The sequence below is a fragment of the Nicotiana tabacum genome, chromosome 12 (genome assembly GCF_000715075.1).
Source record: "Nicotiana tabacum cultivar K326 chromosome 12, ASM71507v2, whole genome shotgun sequence".
NCBI classification, from domain to species: Eukaryota; Viridiplantae; Streptophyta; class Magnoliopsida; order Solanales; family Solanaceae; genus Nicotiana; species Nicotiana tabacum.
Genome location: NC_134091.1, coordinates 91,085,501 through 91,094,857, shown reverse-complemented (window position 1 = coordinate 91,094,857; position 9,357 = coordinate 91,085,501). Strand labels below are relative to the sequence as shown.

Sequence of the window (9,357 nt, the reverse complement as noted above, 5' to 3'; positions counted from 1 at the left end):
GATAACCCAGCAAGGCGAAGGATAGCTTCTCGTGCCACTGCTTATGATTGTCTACTATCATTTGTCAGATCCTTTTTCTATTAAATTACGGTGGACAATTTTGAACTTCTTGAAAATCTCCCTCATGTGATTGCTATTGTGATTGGTTGCATTGTCAGTTATGATTGACTCTAGGATCCAGAATTTGCAGACTATGTTATTACGGACAAAATATGCCACCACCTTCTTTGTGACTGCCTTGTACGTAGAGACTTTGACCCATTTTGTGATGTAGTCGATGGCTACCAAGATGAAACGATGTCTGTTTGATGCGGCGGGTTCTATAGGTACAATCACATACATTCCCCAAGCGGCGAACGACCAAGTTGAAGCCATTATGTTAAGCCATTAGGTGGAACCCGGATGAAATCTCCGTGAATCTTGCACCGGGGACACTTCTGTACGTAACAGATAATATCATTTTCCATAATCATCCAAATGTATCCGGCTCTTAAAAGCTTCTTAGTAAAAGTGAAGTCGTTCACGTGAGGCCCACATGTCCCTACAAGTATCTCTTCCAGTAATGTTGTTGCTTCAGCGGCCTCTACACACCTTAATAGACCCAAGTACTGGGGTCCTCCTATACATGACTTCCTCGTTAAGGAAAAAATGGTTTGCTAGTCTTCTTAATGCTCGCTTCTAACCATCGGTGGCGTTCTTCGGGTATTCTCTCACTTCGAGGAACCCTTTGATGTCGTAGTACCAAGGCTTACTATTTGGCTCTTCATCTACATGGATACCGTACGCATGCTGATCTCGTACCTCTATCTCGATGGGGTCGATGTAATTTTTGTCTGGATGTTGGATTATAGTGACGAGCTCAGAACTCACACTTAAATTATGCTCGCTAGTCAAAGATAGTATAATATAATACACAGGGCTTAGAGTTAAACAGTATTTTCGCAGTTTCTAGCTTGATTGCTATCCTGGAGAATCAACAATTTAGATCTATATGATTAATAGCTAAAATTTACTAAGAATCTATAGCTATTGACTAATGACTATCACAATAAGGAATAAGCAAAGAAAGTTATCTATGGGAGAATATAGGGTTTTGATAGGATAGGTGCAACTTAATTGTTCGGGATCTAACTCTAGATAATTCACTTCTAATGTTCAAGTAAGTCTCTCGAATTCACTCAATTATTAGTTCAAATGTTCAACAAAAACTCCTCTCTCGATGAAGTTTTAACCTCACAAGATGAACCAATTTAAGCACGTGAAGATATGCAAGAATGCGTAGTGGATTGGTCTTTAGGAGAACCTCTCTCGATTATCCTCCTAACTAGGTTTAATCATTGATTCAACTAGTCTCTTTTGATTACTTAGAAGAATTAATGACCTCAACCAATAATATAATGCAAAGATATCACAAGTTATGCCTCTCTCGATTACATGGACAGGTGAATATAGATACAACAGTTAAATCATCCAAAAATACTTCAGTACATAAAACTAGAGTTATAATCCACAAACAATCATCAATACACCAAATCCATCAAACCCTAAAGAGAACTACTCCATAGATATTGAGCAATTCATCACAAATAAAATTAAAGTATAGAAAAACATAAATTCAATCCAAACTCGGGTCTTGAGTGAGGAAGGAATGATGAAATCCTTGTGGTTTTTCTCCTCCAACGCCTCCTTAGATTCCTTAGGTCTAAAGTTTGTCAAAAGTCCAGAAAATAACGTTTTCCCATGTATTTATACCAAGTAGGGTCAGGCCCAGACGAAATCACCTTCTCCTAGCCGAAATAGGAAAATTACTCTGTAAAAATTGCACAGGCGCGCCGCATGGGGCGACACGCCATGCAGGGCATTAGTGGGAAAATCCAGAGAGTTGTTTCTAATAGGCAGCAGAGAAATGCACAAGCACGACACCCCATGTGCCGTGACAGTGGGAATTTCTTAGAGTACGGAATTTTCTTGTGTTTTGAGGTTCAAACTTTGTCCTCGACCCCTGAACACGATCCCGACTTACTCCCTTGGGCTTTTACTCAGACTTTAAAGCTCCAAATCACTCAAATTCATTACATAACATCTACATAGCTCAGAATCACTCCTACAAAGCATAAACCACACAATAAGTGCAAAACACTATCAATTAAAGCTCTAAACGAATAAAGTGCAGTAAATGGGAGTGGAATAAGAGACTAAAATACGAGATTATAGCCTACCATCAACACTCCACACTTATACCATTGCTCGTCCTTGAGAAATCAAACTACACTTCATATTGACACGACCTTTTTAAATAACTCTCATAACTCATCATATGAGGAATATTTAAAACAGACTAACCACTTTAACGTAACATCCTCACCTCAAGATTTGACACACCAACACCACACATTATTTATAACCCGCTCACATACTTTAACATAGAGGTCAACGACATTACCTTTCCTTCGTGAATCAAGTGCCCTCACACAACAATAGAGAGTTCCAAACACAATAGACATTAAGAACAATTAGGAACTCAAGATAGAAAGAATTCGCTCACTCTCAGAAACAACATTCATATGACACAAAAGACGTACCATAGGCTTTCCCGTAGTGTACTACTCTGCTAATTGAACTCATTTAGTCAAGGATCAAGTAGGACTTTAATTGGTTGTAATGTAGGATGCGGGATGGGTAGGATACATTTAGATATAAGAGTGACTACACCTCCCTAAGCACTTTAATACACATACATTTAACCATTCAAAACCCCACACTTATATCAAACCATAACTCCACCCTTAAATCAACATATATCAACTCCCAACTTCTTTAAGCACAATTACATCAAGAGTTACCACTATCAAGGAATATTTTTCACAATCATAATTTTTTTTCTTTCTTTTCAATTCAATTGTCTCTTACTTTTTCAAACTAGTGCACCTTTCTTCTTATTTCATTAGTCCCACTCAAAAGCCAAACCAACTACCCCACACTTCAACTTTTACAAAGTTCATAACAAATTCAAGTACTCACGGGAGGTACAAGGTTAAAATAGATAGTCAATTCAAACAAAATGGTTAGGGCTTGTAATGTGCTTGCCAAAGAAACAAGATTACAGGCTCAAAGGGGTTAACTATGATACATAATAAATAGGTAGGTAATAGCATATAACTAGCTCAACAAAGAAATGTCGAGATCACTTCCAAGACTGAATAAAACTACTATTTCACTTTGTAAACACACAGGGCAAGTTCTAGACATCAAATGCAATGTACATAATAAAAAAAAACCTCACATACACATGGTACATAACTCACTCAGGATCGGACTCATCACGACACTCTAGTCAAAGCAGTTAAGCAGAGTTAAGATCATACAATTTAAGGTACTTATACAAGAGTCAAAAACTAAGCCTAAGCGTCACAACTAAAGCACTTACTATTCTCAAGGCATACTAAAGTTAAGAGATATTGTCTTCAATTCAAATCATAGCACAAGGCTCCCTACTCCTAAAAAGAAAATAAAAACTAACTACACTCGGTTCAAACAAAACCCTTGAAAAAGAACTGCGACATAAAGAAAAACCAAGGGGGAATTAATACACTACCTAACAAAAGAAAATATTTTTGTCTTTTTCTTTCGACTTTAATCCCTTAAGAAACCCATCGAATGATATCCATCATCGGGAAAAATCAAAAAAAATTCAATTTTTTTGTTATTTTTTCAATTTTCCAACTACTACAACTAACAAAACTAACAAATATACATACAACATACAATTATCCCCCACCCCACACTTTAAGTTGTGGCATGTCCCCATGACACACAATTAGAAAGCATAAGGTAAAGAAAACTTCCCTGAACATCTAGTTTGGGTCTGAATCGAAGTCGGGATCCATTCCTCGCCTTCGGACTAATGCGCACATCTATGCCGATAGTTTCTTCTCAGCCTTCTTGAGGTATACCCCACACTTTCTTTCTCACTCAATGCAGCCTTCACTTTTGAGCCCTTCACTTTCCATTCAACACTTGCAGTTGGTTTTTCCATTTGTTCCCCCTTTTCTTCATTCATATCAGTAGTCACCATCTCCTCGCCCACTCTAAGCATGAGTTTTCTTTTGTGTATATAAAGTATAGCTCTACCCGTCGCTAAGAATGGTCTTCCTAGGATGATGGGGACCTCCTTGTTTTCCTCCATATTCACCACTATAAAATCCACAGGAAATACGAACTTATCCACCCGAACTAACATATCTTCCACTATCCCCTCGGGTATTAAGGTCATTTGGTCTGCCAACTGCAAATATATTGGCACCAACCTTATCTCTCCAATCTCCTTCTACAATATCCTGTAAATAGATAGAGGCATTAAGTTAATTGGGCACCAAAATCACATAAAGGCTTGTCAAAATTTATAGTTCCTAATGAGCAAGGTAGAGGAAAACTCCTTAGATCTCCAAACTTTTGTGGGAGTTTATTTTTCCATATAGCACTGCAATGCTATGTAAGCTTGACCATCGAGGTCTCCTCTATTTTTCTCTTCTTTGTAAGGATCTCTTTCAAGAATTTGGCATAAGCAGGTATTTGTGAGACCACTTCTGTGAATGGTAAGTTTACATGAACCTGTTTCAGCACATCCAGGAATCTCTCAAATTGGTTGTCCAGCTTTTCTCTATATATATTTTGGGGAAAAGGTAAAGCATGCATATGCTCGCTCTTTTCCGGTTCCTCCCTTCTCGATTTTTCTTCCTTCTTCTTCTTCTTCTTCTTCTCAGTTTTCATTGGGCCTTTCTTCTTCCTCTTGTTATCATCACTTTTCAGCTGCTCCCCACTTTCTTTTACAATTATCACATCTTTTTGGATTGGGGTGAAATCCTTCAACAGTTGCCCACTTCTCAAGGTCACATCATTCACTATTTCTTTGGACTTTCTCTCTATATCAGTGGTGAGAGTTCCAGAAATCCTCTCAGATAATCGAGTGGCTAGCTGCCCAACCTGTCTTTCTAAGTTTTGAAAACCAGTACCTATTTCTTTGATAGCTGCTCCATGTTCCCGTATAGCTGCACTATGTTTCAAGTCTCTCACTAGTTTTCAGAATGAAGGCCTTCATGAGATTTTCTATGCCAGATTGAATGGGCTGTTTAGGCTGAAATTGCTGCCTCTACTGATTTTGGAATGCTGGAGCTTCTTGCCCTAGGGTCAAGAGTTATTTTGTTGCTATGCATTCGCGGTACCCCTAGGTGAACTCCATGAAAAATCGGGGTGCCTCTGACCCACTGCATTAAAATTGTAGTTTCCCACAATATTTATTTCCTCAGTTGAGGCTTGACACTCATGAGTAGGGTGTCCTCGTCCACATATATCACATGCTGCGTGAGGCTCACTCTGTATCGATGCTAATGTCAGATTCCTTATCTATTTGGCCATAGCATCAAATTGTACCTGCACAGATGTGTTAGCATCAACCTGGTGAACACCAGTTGATCTTCTTTGTTCAGCACTTTCAGAGGGCCACTTATTTGCATCTTCAGATAACTCGTCAAGAATTGTGACTCTCCTATGGAGTCTTCTTCATCAATGGACCTCCAGCTGCATTGCTCAATGTTCTACGTGAGGCCAGTATTAATCCATCCCAAAAGTCCTGGAGTTGCATCTAGAGTTCAATTCCGCTATGTCGACACATTCTAACAATCTCCTTAAACCTCTCCCATGCTTCAAAAATAGTTTCATTCTCCTTCTGGCAGAAGTTATGGATTTCTCTTCTAAACTTGCCCGTTTTAGCTGAGGAGAAATATTTATCAAGAATATTTCTATTCATCTCTTTCCAAGTTCTAATTGATCCTGTGGGCAAGCTTCGAAGCCCCTGCTTAATATCATCTTTGAGTGTGAAGGGTAATGCCCTTAAGTACACTGCATCTTGTGACACACCATTATATTGAAAGGTGTTGATAATCTCCTCGAAGTCCATTAGATGTGTGTTTGGATCTTCGTTTGGCTTCCCTCTAAAGACACATCAATTCTGAAGGGTTTGAAGCAACCCTTGCTTCAATTCAAATTTGTTTGTTGCAATTGGAAGTGGTATCACATTTGATAATCCTTGATTGTAAACCGGTCTAGCATAATTGCCAACTTTTCGTAGATAATCTGTGCATCTCTAATAGCTGCTTTCTCAGCATCCCGTGCAACTTGTTCTCTTTATTAGGCTGCCTCTCTCGCAACCAAATCTACATCATCATCATTGATTCCAGCAATATCTTTGGTTGAGGATTGCCCAACCTTTTCTAATGTCTCGGTGAGACTTATTTCCTTCCTCAGCTATTGCAGGTGTTTTTCAATTTCTGGCTCGTATTATAGCACTTCCTTCCGAAAGTTCGATTCATGCACCAATCTAACCTGTAACTTGTGCCTAGTCAAAGAACACCAAACATAAAAAGAGCAAAAACAAAAAAGAAAGAAAAATACCTGAATCAGCACTGTAAACTATTTCAAACACTATTGATTACCAATCCCCGGCAATGACGCCAAAAATTGACGAGCTCAGAACAAATACTTAAATTATGCTCTCTAGTCAAAGATAGTATAGTATAATATCGTATCTACAGGGCTTGGAGTTAAACAATATTTTCATAGTTTCTAGCTTGATTGCTATCCAGGAGAATCAACAATTGAGATTTATATGATTAATAGCTAAAATTTACTAAGAATCTAAAGCTATTGACTAATGACTATCACAACAAGGAATAAGCAAAGAAAGTTATTTATGGGAGAATATAGGGTTTTGATAGAATAGGTGCAAGTTAATTATTCGGAATCTAACTCTAGATAATTCACTTCTAATGTTCAAGTGAGTCTCTCGAATTCACTCAATTATTAGTTCAAACGTTCAAAAACAACTCCTCTCTCGATAAAGTTTTAACCTCAGAAGATGAACCAATTTAAGCACGTGAAGATATGCAAGAATGCATAATGGATTGGTCTTTAGGAGAACCCCTCTCGATTATCCTCCTAAGTAGGTTTAATCAATAATTCAACTAGCCTCTTTCGATTACTTAGAAGAATTAATTAATTAACCAATAATATAATGCAAAGTTATCACAAGTCATTCCTTTCTCGATTACATGAACAACTGAATATAGATGCAATAGTTAAATCATCCAAGAACGCTTCAATACATAAAACTAGAGTTATAATCCACAAACAATTATCAGTACACCTAATCCACAAACAATTATCAATACACCAAATCCATCAAACCCTAAAGAGAAATACTCCATATATATGGAGCAATTAATCACAAAAAAAATTAAAGTATAGGAAAACATAAATTCAATCCAAACTCGGGTCTTGAGTGAGGAAGGAATGATGAAATCCTTGTGCTTTTACTCATCCAACTCCTCTTTAGATTCCTTAGGTCTAAAGTGTGTCAAAAATCCAGAAACTAACATTTTTCCATGTATTTATACCAATTAGAGTCGGGTCCAGATGAAATCACCTTCTCTAGGAGGTTTGTAACCCTCCGATAGCTCTACGTCTGACTGGATACACAGATCTTCATAATTCAAACCTTCAACACATTTTCCACCCTTAACACTCTGGACTCTTCCACTTAACTTATTTAATTCTTCAACCATGTTACGGATGAGCAAGTCCTTCTCGGATGGTTGGGGTATGTATAGTGTTTGTTATGGGGTGTGTGGTGGGGTCTCCACGTATATCGGGTTGCATTGGTGCGTTCTTGGGACTTGAGTTTATGGGTGATCATTGATTGAGGTATGGGGTGGATCAGGGGTAGGTTGTGGCACATTCTGAGGGGTATGATAAGTAGTGATTTGCGAATACTAGGTTGTGTGATGGTGGTACTGCTGGGGAGTTTGTAATGGTGGAGGGTTAAGGTTTTGAGGGGTTGTGGTATTGATGCGTTGCGGGAGGATTTTTTAGAGCTAAGGATGGTGGATTTTGGGGTTGTGTGTTTTGGGGTGGCATTTGGTTTTAGGTGGTGGTGTGCTGATGGTTGATGTCCGGGACATTCAAAGTGATGGAGAGGTTTGTGAGATTTCGGACCTGCTCAAGCTCGCCTTGTAACTCCAAGATTTTCTGCTCCAACCGCAGAACCAATAAATTTTGTCCAGGCATACTTCTTCCCTCTGAAGTCTCAACATTCTCTGCTATAGTAGCATTGTCTTTTCGATTGCCACTCAAATCGTCAATCTTTCCATTGCCTTTACTTTTACTTTTGAGGTCGTTAGGTAGAGGAGAAAGTGGAGGACCTCTAGATCTGGTGTGATATGCTGATGATGCCAGAATGCACGAACCAATCTTTGGGAATGGGAATAATCAAAAGAAAAAAAAATAAAAGTTATCCAAGGGCGTAAGACAAAATCAAAGAGTGTTTGCGATATTTAAGCTAGTAGCAAGTAAGGCATGCAATAGTTCTCATCCTATTTTGGGGACCTCATTGCGCCCGAGGTAGGCCTAAGCGACAAGTTGAATTGGAGAAAATTTATGCCAACGTCGCCTCATTCCATTAATGCGAAAAATAATTCAACCAATCTTTACTAAATCGAAATAATAATATGAAGTCACTAATGGCATGAAGCCTTATTACATCGAAATCTAACGAAATCTAACCAGAAAGCAATAAAGAAAATTTCCTCCTAATCTATTTGGTCCCAGAAGGACCTTCTCCATGCATTGTTCATTTAATTCCATCAATCACACTCCCCAGGTCACGCATGTGGAGCAGCAAGTATGCCATCGTTAGCTTTCCTCCTTCATCGTAGCCCATACCTTGGCAATCCCAAAGCCTCTTCCTCATCTTTCCTTCCAATTCCATCAACCCTTGCTCTAAGTGCTCCAGCCTCTCTCTCGACTTGTTCAAAATATCCTTCCATTCTTTTATTGCCTCCACGTGTATCTTATGTTGTTCCAAATGCTTGGCCTCAGATTCAAACACTCTTTCACGTAGCCTCTTGTACATTACCCGAGCCTCAACCACCTCACCTACGATTCTTTCTTTCAGATTGACTCCCGGTTTGATGTCTCCGGTTATGTCATCCTCCAACCACGAAAGGTAGTAATACATATGACCAGCATGGTATCTGTCTGGTTCAATAGTCTCTCTATCTACAATGATCTTTTGGTTCCACATGTGCTGGGTCTCGAACTTGAATGGAATGACGTCCCCTTTGAAGTCTACCTTATACTAAATTATATTAGAAACCCGAGGTATGACCTGCTTCCTCCCAGCTTGCCTCATCATCCTTATAAGAGCGTAAGGGTAAATGCCTCGTATCCCAATAAACACCAAATGAGTGGTCCCTTTGGACCTGATTATGAACTTTTTACTGGGAAACCACTCAAATATTTCCC

The 9,357-nt window shown here is 38.8% G+C and overlaps 1 non-coding gene across 1 annotated transcript; it reads left to right on the top strand.

Annotated features, from left to right (window-relative positions):
* Positions 1–5,651: 5,651 nt before the first annotated feature.
* LOC142167648 (small nucleolar RNA R71) lies at positions 5,652–5,758 on the top strand. Its single transcript, XR_012697737.1, has one exon. It is a non-coding gene; the product is annotated as a small nucleolar RNA R71 (small nucleolar RNA).
* The last annotated feature ends 3,599 nt before the right edge of the window (positions 5,759–9,357 follow it).